Raw genomic sequence first — 17,184 nt, 5'->3', positions numbered from 1 at the left:
ATAAACCTCCTCCATCAGAATGGAGCGGAAATAATTTCAAGATTTTTTTCACTTCTTCTTCCTCTATAATAAACCTCCTCTATCAGAACCCTTTGACCGGGTGGGTGGGATCCCAAAACAACTGTGCGAACAATTACTCTTCAATTCACACCCATCTCAAACCCAGTAATCTCTCTTTTCTTGAAAACTTACCTGAACTTGGATTTGCTTTTCTGTAAGATGCATTTGATTTTCAAGTATGCCTTACCAGATGCGGGCTTTATTATATTGGATAAAACAATTGTACAGATGGGTCAATTATTTTTTCGAGCAACAATCTCGAACTATTGGCACCATTATCAGACCAGTAATCTATTGAAGGGGAAACATTTATCTGAACTTGGATTTGCCTTTTTGTAATCTGCAATCGGTTTTCTCCAATAGTCAATTGACGGTCGATCATTATATCGATGACGCCGAGCAGAGAGCAGTGTAGGTGACCATGAGATACAATCATTTGACAGTCAATTCACACTACTCTCTGTGCGGCGGTCATCGATTTCATGATCACCTACACTGCTCTCTGTGGGATTGTTGGTCGATAAAATACTTGACGCACCTGTCCAATTTGGTGCTATTATACGGGGCATGATGAAGCCCACATCTCGGAAGGCATACTTGAAAATAATAGCGAATGTTATGGAAGAAAGCTTATGCTAGTGAGTTCCTCACCAATGAAACGCATAATATGCCTGAAAAGCTGCAGTTATTTCTTCTTGTTCCTGGACATGAATTGACAAAGTTATAAATAGTTTTTATAATGCATTCCAGTACATATCTTAGAGATCTTGCCATCCAATTTATTTGATTGTGTAGAGTATTTGAGAGATGAAAAATATATTTCTCTTTCAACTGGATAATTTTAAAAATGGTTTGAAGCTACCGAATTCTTGTAGGACTGATTACCCTAGTTAGCCTAGCCTAGGCCAATCTTGTACGCTTTATAGTAAAGGTTTTTTATAATGCATGGATTCAATAAAATATATATTTTATTCAACAGATCTCTTTATGATATGAGATTTAATAGATCATATAGACGAGAGTTTTCACACAATGTTTCACAAAACCCTAATTTCATATTAAAAATTAATGCACAAAAAAATTTCTGATCTACGTCTGAGAAAGTTGAAAAGAAAGAGAAAAGGGCAATTATCAAAAACCTTATATTCAGTAATCCAACCACTACGCAGCCACTCAGGGATCTCGTCCACAACTCTCCTCCTCGCACCTTCCATCTCTCGCAAGCACTGCTCTCTATTTTAAGTCAAATTTCCGTGGCTTTGGTGGCTCCTTTTCGACCACAACAATACCCCAACAAAATTCTTTTATTAAGATGCAGAGAAAATAATTTAAAGTTTTTCAGTTAGAGAAATCTAATGCAGAATGCTTTCAAAACCTATCGTTCCCTTCTCCTTTCCGCATGGCATAAAGATGAGTTAGCATATGAGCTCTATATTGCAATGATTTTTGAAAAAAATAAATTAAATGCATTAACTATAATACTAACTTCTATTGACTTCCATCTTCCATGTAGTAGACACACTTCCATTGCTTGTGCTCTCCACCTTGCTGCTGCAAGAAACAAAAGAATCAAAAAATTATATGGAAAAAGGTAAAAAGAAAGTAAAATAAAATCATTGTAATGTCAAAAGAAAGAAAAAAAATAATACAAAACTAAAAGATTCATTCATTAACCGGTATGCTTTCCTAGATCTATTGAAGTTTTTCATTGTCATAGTCCTACAACATAAAATTTCTGAACACACTTTTTGGGCCTAACCAACAAGTTGGCACCTCTTAGGCCATTCAAACAAGTGAAGACCATGAGGTAGATGAGGAAACATTAGGAAAAATTGATGGGTGGAGTAAAATAAATAGTGGAATGGCAAAATTGAAATTACTCAAAACTAGATAGTGGGAAGGTAGACAAAAGAAATGATTTGAAACAAGCTATCCAATAGCTAAGAAGGGTAGGGAAGAGAAATATTGTTTTGTTTTAAGGCGAATCAATAGTTTCAATTTTTACAGAGTTGCCTATCTTTGATCCAATGGTTACATGGGTAGTTAAGATTACCAAGGAGTTGTTTCTATAATTTTCAACTAAATTATGCTCTGTTGCAAATACGTGATCCAATAGTTAAGAATTGTAAGTAAGAGAAATATTATTTTGTTTTTAGAAAAATCAATAATTTGAATTTTCAAAGATTTTATTATTTCATGGTTGAATGGTTACATAGGATAATTAAAACCTTCAAGAATTTTTTTTTAATAATTTTCCACTAAACTTATGACTTGTGGAAAATAGGTGGTCCAATAGTTAAGAAGGGTAGGTATGCGATAAACTATTTAATTTTTAATGCAAGTCAATTGTTTCAATTTTCAAAGATTTTCTTATTTGTGATCCAATGGTTACATAAGATACTTAATATTTTCAAAAAGTTGCTTCTACAATTTTACTCTAAACTTATGCCTTATGGAAAAATAAGTGATCCAATGGTTAAGAAGGGTATGCAAGAGAAATATAGTTTAAGATTTCTAAGGAGTTGTTTCTATAACTTCCCACCAAACTTGTGCCCCATGGAAAATAGGTGATCTAATAGTTAAGAAGGGTAGGTGAGAGAATTTTCCTTTTTGTTTTGTTTTTAAAAGCAAATTAATAGTTTTGATTTTCAAAGATATGCTTATCATGTGATCCAATGGTTACATAGGATAGTTAAAACTTTCAAGAATTTGTTTCTATAATTTTTTACTAAACTTATGTCATGTGGCAAATAAGTGATCCAATGGTTAAGAAGGGTAGGTAAGAGAAATATTATTTTATTTTTAAGCTAAATCAATAGTTCCAAATTTTAAAGAGCTGCCTATTTCATGATCTAATGGTTACATAGGGTTTCTTGTTTCTAAACTTTTTCACTAAACTTATGCCTCTTGGAAAATAAGTGACCCATGGTTACCTCTCTCTCTCTCTCTATATATATATATATTTTCAAGGGTCTATACTATGCCACAAATTATATAGATATTAGATTTACTACAACAATAAGATAAGTATCTTGAGGTTGATATCTTTATAGCATAACTTAGATAGACGTGTTTAATATATTCATACAATTTTATTGTATATTTTTAGTTAAAAAAAAGAATGCTTGACATTTACATGATTATCAATTTTATAATAACTATGTTCTATCCACTCATTCTATTGCCCTATTCATACCATTATAAATATTCTTATTAACCTAAACATTGACATGAATAAAATTATTTTATTAATCTAAAAAAATATTAAAATTTACAATAACATAAGTATTTAGAGATAGAATACTTAAATGATATGGGAACTTCCATATCTTCCCATTCAATTTTGGGAGTTGGTCTGTCTCAAGGCCATTGGGAATGGTCTTGGTGGGTATCATTGCTCCTCCATTGAAACCATCAACTATCAAAATTCAATGTGTGCTCATGTCTCTGTGGAAATAGACCTAGACAAGGGCCTTCCAACTGAGATTTTACTAAAGGTGGGCACCAAATGTAGGAAACAGCTAGTGGATTTTGAGAAAATTCCTTTTAGATGTGGGGTCTGCTTTTAAACAAAAACATTCCACATCCCACTACCAAAAAAAACCTCACTCTAGGAGCTCCCATGTCTCCCATGTCTCTACTAAGCCGACATGGTGGATTGGTGTTGAAGCTCAATATTACATCATGCTTCCTAATTCTAGCAATCTGTCAACTCGATCTCATGTTTCTTCAAAGGTCAAGGTTTTCCATACTTCTAATGAGTGTCCTTCTCTTTTGAACCCCCGGTTGGAGTAGACACTAGTGGTAAAACCTCTTTGTTCAGTGGTTGATTCAGTTCAAAGGAACGTAGAGCCGAGGAATCCCCCTGAGTGTTTGGATATTGTAGGAAAAAAGGGTGGGGCAGACTATCTTGTTGGAGAAGGAAACAACCGAGATAGTAATGGATGGACTAAGGTGAAGACGAGGAAGCATATCACATCGAATTAGAAATCTTTTTGTTCTTCCAAAAAAGAGAAAAATGAATCATCTTAGTTTGTATTGTATCCCTTCAAGCTGATCCGTTGTTGCTAGGTGTAAGCATAGAAGTTTAGTGTGGTCTAGTTTGTTGCATTCTGTTAAGGGGATGATTTCGCCCATGTGGGTTTAAGCTATGAACCACAAGAGGTCTGATGATGACATGTATAATTCAGTGGGTTTAGGCCATGATCTCAATATTTTGTAATTACCTTTGAATATCAATAAAAATTAAACTTTTATGGATAAAAAAACTATTCATATAGTTTAGTTTCAATATTTATAAGAGGGTCAGTGTGCTTTGACTATAGAAAAATAAATGAAAATAATTTTTCTCAAGTTATTGAATGTAATTAGATCATTACAACATGGACAAATTAATTGATAATATTGACTAACAGTAATTGAAAACACGAAATATAATATAAAATAAATGTACATAACATGAGAAGTGGTGAGTTCATAAGGAAAGAAGAAAATATATAGATTTGATAGGTCTTGATTAAGAATAGTTGATATCAAATCAAAAGTTCCATTAAAATCATAAGTCTCTATTATATTTATGTAGGAAAAAACAATTTTGGATAATCTCTTCATTTAAACATCTGATTCTTTCTTGAATGGTAGCTATTTTTGTGAAGATGTTTTTAAATGAGACTGAGTTCCATTCCTTGATCTTTCTTTCAACCATTGCATTTTCTTGTAAAACTGATACATTTGAGAACTAGGAAAGAAGGGGGCATCCAACCACCATTCCTAAAGTTTTGGAAGAAAGGAGAGGTCCCTAAACACAATTTGTTGAAACCTAAAAGTATTGGGGAACCTCCTTTGATTAAGCAGCCCAACAAATTCTAATTTCAAGTGGAAATTATCTGAGCCTGTGAGGGGAAGAATATTGGCTTTTGGTTGGCCAAAGAAAGAAGACCACATAGGATTGATGAAAAATCTATCCACTCTTTCAACAATAGTTTGAACAACTTTCCTTCTATTTGACCATGTCATGGATCCATTCTCTGGGATACAATCCTTAAGACCATTTGCTACTACAAACTCATTAAAATTTTGCATGACTTTTAAGGGAGGAATGATACCTCTTGTTTTATCCTGGAGAGATAAAATGGCATTAAAATCCCCTTCCAACTATGAAGGGATCATCTGAGATATTAGAAATAGATAGGGAAATGTTATACCATAGGAGTTTCTTACCCATGGTTGGGTTTGGAGCATAAACCAATATAACATGGTAGAAAGAGGTCAACAAAGAGACCTTAACATGAATACAATTTGTTTTGATATTAACAATGTCAAAATTCAATATGTTGAGTTTCCATATGACTGCAAGCCCGCCAGATGCTCCAATAGATTGAGAGGCTACATGTTTCCATTTTGTCCAATTTATAATGCGTTGGAGATCTAATTTTTCAACAAACTTTGTTTCTTGCAATAATATCAAATGAGCTTTATCCATCTCCAATTGAGACTTGATGAGGCGATGTTTGTTAGGGGCATTCAACAAAGGAGGTCTGATTCTCTGCAAGCCTGGCCCATTCGTACCCATCTTGCATCTCAACAAACATGGTCGCTCTGCCATCTTTGAGGAATCGTAGGAGCTTGTTTCTCTCGATGTTCATCAGAAAGTAGACCTGCACAACAAGTTTGTAATGTGAGAGTTTTTTTAAAAACTCAGTACGTTCCCTTGTAATACCTTGGAACTTCTCCTCATTCCTAAGTTTCCAAATAAACCAGAGAATGTAAGAAGATAGAATTTGCCAAAGTAGATTAGTATCCTTCCTCTGTCCTTGAATAAAACTAGTAACTATATCAAGAGTGTAAGCATATTCTCTAATAGAAATTCCAAACAGTAACCAAATTCCTCTAGAAAAAGGGCAGTCAAAGAAAATGTGGTGCACGGTCTCAAGTTTTCTATAGATAGAACATCGATCATATGCAGCAGATTTATTCCCAATAGGTAGTCTGTCCAATATAAGTTGCCATCTCAAGCATTAGACCTTAGTGGGGATGGGGAACTGCCAAAGCTTCTCAAAGTTTTTTGCCAAGTGTGGGGGGTATGGTTAATGTACCACAGAGTGTTGATATATTCAATCACCAAGGTATCACTATTGAGCAGGGTATAGATAGACTTGGCTTTGATCTTGGGGATGGTGGAGCCATCCTTCCATAGGAATGTAGGGTACCTATGGGCGTCTACTTGGGTGTTCCTAGGGAGATTAAAGGGAGTGCATGCATTTTTAATCATGTTGTAGGTCTTCTTATGTGATGTAGGGAGATCATACTTAGTGTTAAGAGCCTCCCAGCCTATAAGGTCATCATGTTCTAGAATATCCATAATATACTTGATTCCTTTATTATGCCAGTGCTTAGCAGAGCAACCTTGGGTTAAAACAAGGGGTTTGGAGTTACGATGTAGTTTGCACCATATTGACCTTTCACCATGGAGGGTATTGTCATAGTTAATGCTCGAGTTGTTAATACGACCATGCACATGCTCCCAAGCTTTCCAAATGGATTTAAACACCTAGGTGCCTTGGACACATAGGGAAACTGCCTGCAATTAAATCACTGAATGGGAGGGCTTTCCAAGTTTTGGCTGTTTTGGGAACACCATTTTGTATGTTGCTTCTGATGAGGATTTTCCAAGGTTCTTGTCCTTCCAGTGAGTGAAATATCCATTTGGCTGCAAGGGAGATACCTTGCAGCCTAAGATCTTTGAGGCCCAGCCACCAAGTTATTTTTCTAAGTGGCACCAGGTCCACTTGACCGCGTTATCTTTTCTTTTACCCTTGCCATCAGACCATAGGAATCATCTAATTTTTGGATTTCGAAGACTTGGTAGTTGTTGAACATCCACACCGAGGAGTAGTATATGCTATAAGAAGATACGATTTTTTGGCAGACTTGAATCCTCACAGCAAGGGAGAGGACCCTATTCTCCCACTTGTTGAGTTTACTGTCTATTTTTCCCTTGACCCAACCCCACATGTCTTTAAGAGAGGGAGATATAGAAAATAGGATACCAAGGTAACGAACTAATTTATTTGGTCCTCCCCAAGCATATCCAAAGTGATGAAGCCAATCTAGAGGATTAGCTTTCCACCCAAGTAGAATGGATTTGGTGCTAGACATCCGGGCTCCAGATGCTCTACCAAAGATGTCCAGTTTTTTATTAAGGGAATCAATATTGTGCATTGAGAGCTTCAGGAATAGCGAGGTATCATCAGCAAACTGGATGTTGATCAGTTCAGAGGTGTCCGACATAGTAATGCCTTGGACATGGGGGATAGGGTGTCATCTCTAAGGAGATAGTATAGGGCATCTCATGCAATGCCAAACAGAGCAAGGGCAAGGGGGCAGCCCTATCTAATTGATCTAGACAGAGGACTAGGCTGAGATACGATCCCGTTAACTTCGATCAGGGCGAAGGCGTCCTTGAGGAGGATAAAAACATAATCATAGAACACGCTAGGGAAGCCAAAGGTGGAGAGCATCATGAGGATGAAGTCCCATTCCACCCTATCATAAGCTTTCTCAAAGTCGACAAGGAACATGGTGGTGTCTTGGTTCGAGGTTCTGGCCCATTCCATAGATTTCCAACTCATTACAAGATTCTCCAAGATGTATCTTCCTTTAATGAATCTTGTTTGGGTAGATCAGATGAATTTGGGAAGGATCTTCTCAAGGTGAGAGGCTAAGGCTTTGGCTAGGATTCTGTAGGAAACATTAAGGAGGGTGATTGGCCTCCAATTTTTAATTAGGGCTTTGTCCCCCTCTTTTGGAATAAGCTTAATAATACCCCTATTTATGAACTCCCCCAGGGTACCAGTGTCAAGGGCTTCATTGTAGATATCATAGAGGTCATTAGAGATCCAGTCAAAGTTTGTTTTGTATAATTTAGCAGGCAATCCATTAGATATCCGAATTGTTTTGCCAAATAGTTCCATTAATTGGGGAAGAAAGTGCTACAGAAAGCGAGGGAAATCTTTGAGGATGACCCACCTGGGAGAGGATAGTGCGAGGACTTCCTCATTGACTGCCTCCAAAGACTAGGCTAGGGCTCGAAAGGAGGTATTCCCAACCATCCAGTACTGGCATTTAAGTGCTTCCAATTGGGATTCATGCGAGTTAAAGAAAATGAGAAAAAGACCTCTTTGTATTTGTCTACAGAACATGATTTTAAGCCCTAATTTAAGATTCCATAGATTATGAAACCAATCATCTACGAATTTCCTAGGTGGGCATTTTTGAGCATCAACACAGGCAAAAAAAATAGCAGTGTCACATAACCTAAGCTTTTCCGAGGCAATTTCATTCAACATTTCAATATTTGGCAAAATGTAGAAGGAGTCTGAGGTATTGCAAGGGGACCTATTGTCCTTACTGGATCCATCGTCTGCAGGAGCCTTAAGGAATTGTGCTGACAAGTGGACTCCATTCGCAAGTGGGGTGACGATCTCAGCAAAAGTCTTTTTTAGGGTTGGGTTTATCTGTGGCGTGGGTTTAGAGCTATTAATGGTATCTCCGTCTGACTCTGGCTCCATTGGAGACCAAGGTTAGGGTCACACAAGATCAGCAAATGGGTGGAGTTGATTGTATTAATTGTTGCAGAGTGGAGTAATTAAAACACAGAGCATGTAAAGAAAGTGGGCAAGGTAAGAAGTAAAAATCGGGTGGAGGAGCTTAACTCCTCCACGTAGATGTTGAGGTACTCATGTCAGCGCCTGAGTGCCTCAATGCTGCTTCCACCTTCAGGGAGAGATCACGATCGAAAACACCGAAAAAATGCAAACCATCGGAACATATTCATCTTCTTTATCTTTAAAGTAATTTCTATTCACATTTATATACCTTCATGCATTCATGTTATACACGTTTCTCTATTTATTTAATAAAACCCCTTTAATATCCCATCCTACCACTTACCATTTCCCATTTACCACTCTTCTTCCCTATACCACTCATATTGCATTATCCCATATTCATCCCACAACATGAACTCGCCAGGAGAAAATCTATTTCAACAAGCCCCCCTCTCTTATTTGAGCATCTCATCTTTATACGTCGAACTTATGTCAATTTGCATTCTTCACCATCTTTGCATTTTGAGCACTCATCAACAACTTTTGCATTCAAAATTCATTGCTTGCATCTTTTGAGATCTTCCATGCACTCTTGCATTTCGTTTTCTTGATCAATCACACATCTTTATTTTAAAATTATCTCCATTCACCATAGCCTCTTGTGCACAATGCTTTGAAAGCGAAATATTAAAAATACAAGACCTTGGTTGATAGGAGAGAAATGGAGGCAAATTCCTGTTAATGCATGTGTGGTTCTTTGTTTATTTTGGTTTTGCATGTGTGTTTCTCTTGCAGGTACTTCATTTTTGGATGTTGGAAGATTGAATCTCATATTCAATCCATTTCCTCCATCTACAATTGGCACGCTCGGTGGGACAACCTTGTCCTTTCATAAATTTGGATTTTGATTAATAGAAGGCATTTGGTTACACTTGCAGACTGTTATTATCGTTTCATATTTTTTCATTGTAGGTTATTGTATCCTCTATTTGCATTATCTCATACCATTTAATCTCTAGTTCATTTTCCTTTGGTTAGCAGCTACACATGTTTAGCAGTTTATGTTTACTGGTCCTTTTCAACTGCGTGGTAACCTTGTTTATGTTCATTCTTTCTAATGTTCATGCACCTTTGTCATGGTTACACATTGACTCATTTGTTAAACAATCACATCTTGTCTATTATATTTTTCACAGAGTCTCTTTGAGGCCTTATGTCAGACAGTCTGTGTACCTTATGTATGCTCCCATATTTAGTATTTTATTTGCCAAAAACTTTGCAATCACTAATTGATAAAACATTAATATATTTTTGTGCTTATCGTGCAAGATTCAGATTTTGTCAAGGGAGCCTTTTTCACAACCCATGTAGATTGTTTCCAGCCCACGTGGGCCCTTCCCTTCCTTACTTAAGGCTTTCCTTAACTTTAGTTTAGTTTTTTTAATTATAGTTTATTCTTTAGTTTTTAATTTTTAATTTAGCTTTTTCCTTAATTTTTTTTAAAGTTTAGTTTAAAATTTAGATTTTTTCAAGTCTTCTTTTTAGTTTTTAATTAGAATTTAATTTTTTTTAATAATTTTAGATTTTTAAAATTAGTAATTAATGATTAGCTTAAATTAGATTTTAATTAGTTATATTTAGATTTTTAAAATGACATTTTTAATATGACATTTTAAAATTGATTATATTTTTTGTTAATTAGATTAAAAAAAAAAATCGATTAGTTTTTAACCTTTTTATTAGCGTAGATTTTATTTTTAATTTAGATTTTAATTTAGTTAATTAGATCAAATAATTTTTTTTATTAGTTAGACTTTTATCTTAAACTTTTCTTTAATTGGGTTGAATTAATTATAGGGTTGGATTTGTTAACTTTGTTTCAAATATTGGAGGCTAATCTTTTCAACTTTTGTCTTGTGTAAGGCATCCATTTTCATGTGACGAAGATCATATCTTGAAACTACTGACATTGTTTGGTGCAGGATGCCTGTCAAAGAACTTGTGATTTGTAACAGATTATCTGATTTTTTAGCTTAAATCACACTTTGAATTGGTCATTTAAAATTAACCAGTGTCTTTTGTGTCTTGAGAAATAGGCTCTTTCTTTTTTTCCCTTTTACAAGGCCTGCGTCCCGAGAAGCCCTTAAGACTCGGTGAGAGGGAACGACCCGAGTGGTAATAGGCTAAATCCAAGTTCTTCTGAACCACTATAAATAAATGTGTTTGTGACGAAAGTTGCAAGCAACGAGTGATGATTTGTCCATACTGACAACATGTCTCCAAATAAACCATATAGAGTGCAACCTCTATAGGCTAGGAGCCTTCGTTAACGGAGCATACGTCGCTGCATGTATGGCCACTCGAACACATGCCCTTACTAGATAGCTTTTTGTGTTAGAATCCAAAAATCTTCTAGTTGTTGATGCAGGAGGTCAGACCTCTGAAGAGGCTCACATTCTTATGATTCTTACTAGAGATACAAAGCTCACCAAAAAGAGTTTTCATGGGGACTGATGCTTGGCTGCCTCGAACAAGTGAGTGTCGAGGGAGGAGCTAGTGGGGTCAAGCATCTAAGTATCTGCTATGAATTGCATGTAAAAGTGTAAAGAATGAGGCATAGAACAATAATATATAATTTTCTTTCAATTTCAGACAAATAGTTTAAAAGTTATTAAAAAAAATTGTACACATCTGTCTCTGAGAACTCTAGAGATATTAATAGAAAAAATTCAAGATCAATATGTTATTGTTGTTCAATTTTTTTTTTTTAAATATGGTTATAAAGCTCAAAAGATGCATGAAATTATGGTGATGATTTTATGAATACCCACTTTTATAACATGTAAACCAAATGATGATGAAGTTGAGAAACCAAATTGGAAGAATTAAACACGTAAAAAGGAGGAAAATAAGTCTCCCAATCCATAGCCTTGCAATCCAAGCATAAGTAGAAGGCAAAATGCATATAGGTTTAAAGTTTTTATAAAATTCAAATTGGGTTTTATTCTTTATAATAATGCGTACAAGTTATTCTCTTGAATACTCATATATGTTAACATAGATAGATTCATAAATAGTATGATATAAGTAGACATACATATATTCATATATATAAAAATACATATATAGGCATACATATATTCATATATCTCTGTCTATAAAAATATATCTCCTTCCTCTCCCTTCCTTTTCTCTCTCATGCACTCTCTCTCTCTCTCTCTCTCTCTCTCTCTCTCTCTCTCTCTCTCTCTCTCTCTCTCTCTCTCTCTCTCTCTCTCTCTCTCTCTCTCTCTCTCTCTCTCTCTCTCGCCTTCCCTTCCTCTCCCTCCCTCTGCCTATCTCCCTCTTTCTCTATCTCAGATTTAATATCCAATATTTGATATGATCGGATATTATATAATATTTGATATGATCGGATATTATATAATATATGATTAATACTATTGGATAACTGATACTATTAGATATCTGATAATATCAGATATTTTCAAATATCTATTATGATTTGGCTTTTTTCATGGCTAAATGTACTAGCATCCAATCCAAACAAAAATTCAGCATGGATTTTTCACGTTTTTTGGCAAATGGAAAAGAAATTTTTTTCATATCGCCACTTTTTGGCCCCTCATGATCCTGCACATACCTTATAAATGATTATACCTTCAATTGGTGATGCAATTCTTTTAGGATAAGTACTCCATGAGTTGATGAAATAACATACAAAATCACATAAAACCATCATGAAATCATAGACAAAAAATAAATGAAGGATGCCTTGAAGTAGTTTGACACTCCTTGAATCAGATGTTCTCTTGAGGAAGAAGAGTTGCTCCTGAATTGGATGATAATGTTAACATAAAAGAAGATTATGAAAATGAATTGAGAGGGATGCTTTATATAGGGATTTCATAATTGAAATAACCTTTAGAAATACTTAAATTTGATATATTTTCAGATAGAGCAGTATTTGGATAGGGTAGAACCATCCTATTATCCTCCCAAATTTTTTGGAAAAAAGAGAAGGATCAGGATGCTAGGTTGCCCCAATCCTGACAATATTTTTTTGACTCTTACGGAATGAAAGATAATGGGGTTTTAATGTCAAATTCAAATTGATGGATCAAAATATAGTGTATAGATATGTACAATGTCTTGGAAGTTGAAATTAGGGTAGGAATAAGGATAAATTGAGGCATTGAAGAAATAAAGGGCACACTTAAGATCAACGACCCAAATAAGAGTATGATGATGTAATATAGTGAAATAAGACTCATAATATTAAATTAAATATTAATTAATTATAATAAATTCCTATAATGCATTGAGGAAAGGGAAATACTAAAATAGGTGCTATGATAGTGTGTAATTGGACACACTAATAAAGGTGTACATGTTACAACACTACATTTATGCCCCACTTTAACTGAGTATGATTTTACATTCATACTCTCGATAAATTAGAAATAAATACATAGAGCATCTGAGAGAAAGAGAAACTAGGGATAGGACAATGTTGAGGAATGGCCAAGCCCCCAGAAAAAGGATTTCATTAATCCATGCAAGTAACCTTTAAGTATAAACAAAAGAAAACCACTAAGATGCAATATTTTGATAGTTTCATTCTTTGATTTACCAATTGCTATTTGTTAGCAACATCAACATTCCATAAAAAGAGCTCAATAACTCCTTTAGTAGAGGGACTCCCTTCCTTAATTATATCATCCTAGTGATCCTCACCACCCTTATACATCACCATCCTCTGTTTTCTTCTCTTGGACTATGATTTCCCTTACCTTTCCAATAGCTTGGGATATATATTTATAGTTATCTTCTACCTAATACCCAACTTACCCAAGTTTTTAATGGTCTCGTCCATAATGTCAATACATTCTTCACTCTTCTTCTCAAAATACCACCCTCCCCATCACTAATTTTGCCTTATTATAAAGCCTTCAAAGGTGGTATTATATCCATATCTAGAGAATGGGGTGACCTCTATTTCGGAAGTAAATTACTAGCTACTTCTAGAATTCAGGATCAATTGTGTATGCGATAATCATATATATCCCCTCAACAATAGCATTAATTGGAATATTGTTCTTTTCCTCTATCATTTCTAAACCAATCTTAGGCAGAATATTTTGTGAAGGCTCCCTAGAAATATCCTCTTTGCCTTTTATACAATCTCCTCCAAGAACTTTCTTTTGGGTGATGACTTGATTTTTATTTTTCTAACGATTCATATCATGATTTCTATATCTCTTTGTATAAAAAGGATTAGTAATTAAACTCACCAACAGTGGGTTCCAATCATTTCCACCTTAACCTTTTGTTTCCATCACCCATTTCGTGTAATAATTTCACACCTCTCAAAAAACATCTTTCAAATAAATCTCCATAGAGAGTTTGATGTAGGATTTGAGCTTCCCATTAAAAATAGATTCAACAACCCTAACAAAGGACTCAAATTCATTTCAAAATATCTTGATCAAATGCTCATTCCAATATTTCGAAGGAAGAATTTAGAGCCTAATACAAATTGTAGCCTTTCCTATCTAATGGGTAAGCTGATCAAAATTTGGCTCTAAATATTTGAGATATTGAGGAGCCCCATCCTAACCATTCATGAAAAAATCCATCTTCTCTATGTGCGCTATAATCAAATTCACGCCTATTGCAAGAATCACAATCTACTTTTACTTAGGATGTTTCATTAATCCTTAATCCCCCCTACTAATTGTATCATCACCTCTTCTTCCACAACATTAGATCAAAAGATAGACATTAGAGAACATAAAAAAAGCAAAAGACAACAGACATAGAAAAGACAACTGGCTGAAATACAAAAAGCTAGCAGCAGAAAGACACAACACATAGAAACTAAATACTAGATAGCAGTAAAAGTAGAGAATAAAATACAAGCCTAGGTAAAGCTCTTTAGTAACTCGACAGCTTCGAGCTCCAGTTGCTCCATGGTCTTAGCAGTCCGCTTGATCCCATCAATGTCCCTACTTTGGTTTTTATTCTCTCTAGTGCTTGCACGTGTTCTTTTTCTAGGACCTGCCTGCTTATCTTCAGGGGTGCCATCCTTCTCCTCAGTGGTGTCCCTAAAGGCCATTTCCCCTTGAACAATTTTGATCTTGCTGATAAGGACCTTAATACTATCTAAGGTGACCTTTAAAATCTTATGACTCTACTCCCCAATCCTTTTTAGACTCCTCTCAACCCCTTCCATCCTCTTTTTAGTTGCCCTTGCTCTATCTTCCAAGGTTTCAAAGATATTACACTGGGTATTTATGATTTTTTCCACATTACTGATAGCTTTGGTAAGCTCACTTAAGCAATCAAGGAGGGAACTAAATTTACCACTGCCAATAGCTTCCAAAGCTTCAATTTTTCTATTCTCCTAGACCTGTTTGGCTTTTATAGTTTTTATTTCCTTCTGAACCCATAGGAAGACCTTATTGAAGCAGTCCATGCCATTTTGAAATAGAGTTCGATATCCAGATGGGAGCCATCCTGGGCCTTGTCTTCCATAGGATCCAAGTTCACCTCCAGACCCACCTCCTTATACTCTGCCAAGCCCTGACAGTGGTCCTTGGAGCTAGTAGGAAGGGGCAAATGGTTCTTAGATCCCAAATCCTTGCCTCTCAGCATATTCCCCTTTTTCTTTAGGCTTGAAATAATTTGAAGCTCCTCGCTATCTATCTCCATATCTTCTTCAGTCTCCTACTACTTATAAGTATGTTTACATAGAAGGTAGAGGCTAGTCATTATCATCATATTTAGTATTGTGGTTTTATTGAGTACTACTTGAGGTATCACCCTCAATGTAGATCTCTAATACCACTTGTAGTGAAATAAATTGCACAACCTAAAGATATTATCATATTTAGTTTTGTGTTTTTATTCAATACTACTTGACGCATCACCCTCAATGTGGATCTCTAATACCACTTGTAATGAAATAAATTGCACAACATGAAAATATGATATGAAATATAACACAAATAATTAATGATATATTGTCACTTTGAGGGGGTGACCTCATAATCTACTTAGAGGGGGATTCCCCAACAGTATCTAATAAGAACCCAATACTCAATATGATAATAACTAACTATACCTCCTATAAGTATGCTTAGGAAAATAGGATGACTTAGACAACAACACATAATATCTAGGATGACCTAATTAACTACCTAAAAAAATAATAGGAATAATATTAATTACTTATGATTTAAGATATGGGTAAGTGCACCAAGATTGTCAACAAATAGGGGGTATAACTGGACACATTTTTTCTAAAATTAGCTAAACTTGAACTTGAAAGAGCAATTTGAGACTCATCCACTCAAAATTTGAAGATACCTAAACAACAAAGATAGTAGTAATCTAAATTTAGTTTCCAAACTACTAAGGTTTTTCAAAATTTAATAATATTAAGGGGTTCAAATGTTTTGCAAACACAAAATTGTTCCTATTTTTTTCAGCAAAACATAAGATAGTGTCTTACGTGCACATAAAAAAAGTTATAGTTGTATTTATTATTTTAAAAAACCCTTTGTTATAAAGATAGTTAAGAGTGAGAATTAGTTGTTGTGCATTTTCTTTGTAATTTTTTGTTGAGTATTTTAATTTACGATTTTTTAAATCGGGTAAATGGTCGTGCACATCACTTAACTTGAATCAAAATAATAAAAAATTCATATTTTTTTTAAGTCTAAAGAATGAAGCGTAGAATAATAATATATAATTTGTATCAATTTAAAACAAGTAGTTTAAAAGTTTTTAAAGAAAATTGTACACATCTATCTCTGCGAACTCTAGAGACATTAATCAATGAAATTCAAGATCAATATGTTATTGTTGTTCAATTTTTTTTTTTAAATATGGTTATAAAGCTCAAAAGATGTGTGAAATAATGGTGAAGAGTTTACGAATAGCCACTTTTTTAATGTGTAAACCAAATGATGATGAAGTTGAGAATCCAAACTGGAAGAAGAAAACATGTAAAAGGAGGAAAATAAGGCTCCCAAGCCTTAGCCTTGCAATCCAAGCATAAGTAGAAGACAAAATGCATACAAGTTTTTAGTTTTTTATAAAATTTATATTGGGTTTTATTCTTTATAATAATGTGTATGAGTTATTCTCTTTAATATTCATATATGTTAACATAGATAGATTCATCAATAGTATGATATAAGTAGACATACATATATTCATGTATGTAAAAATACTTTTATATATATAGGCATACATATATTCATATATCTATATCTATCAAAATATGTCTCCTTCTCTCCCTTCCTTCTCTCTCACTCTCCCTCTCTCTGTCCTCACACAAACACTCTCTCTCTCTCTCTCTCTCTCTCTCTCTCTCTCTCTCTCTCTCTCTCTCTCTCTCTCTCTCTCTCTCTCTCTCTCTCTCTCTCTCTCTCTCTCTCTCTCTCTCTCTCTCTCTCTCTCTCTCCTCTCTCTCTCTCTCTCTCTCTCTCTCCTTCCTTCCTCTCCC

The 17,184-nt window shown here is 34.8% G+C and overlaps 1 protein-coding gene across 2 annotated transcripts in view; it reads right to left on the bottom strand.

Moving 5' to 3' along the window:
- Positions 1-549: 549 nt before the first annotated feature.
- The window catches only part of LOC131054791 (uncharacterized), a 111,660-nt gene continuing 95,025 nt past the window's right edge, over positions 550-17,184 (bottom strand). Inside the window, exons 6-8 of one of the 2 annotated variants that reach the window (XR_009108044.2) lie at positions 1,547-1,611; positions 1,200-1,329; positions 550-761 (exon numbers count right to left, since the gene is read on the bottom strand). The gene's annotated coding sequence lies outside the window, so the exon portion shown is untranslated. The remainder of the gene's footprint in view (positions 762-1,199; positions 1,330-1,546; positions 1,612-17,184) is intronic. The other variant, XR_009108047.2, reaches the window with a different exon arrangement.

This window comes from Cryptomeria japonica, chromosome 3 (assembly GCF_030272615.1).
Source record: "Cryptomeria japonica chromosome 3, Sugi_1.0, whole genome shotgun sequence".
Lineage (NCBI taxonomy): Eukaryota > Viridiplantae > Streptophyta > Pinopsida > Cupressales > Cupressaceae > Cryptomeria > Cryptomeria japonica.
The sequence above is the reverse complement of the archived record's forward strand: the minus strand, read 5'-3'. Positions and strand labels throughout refer to the sequence as shown.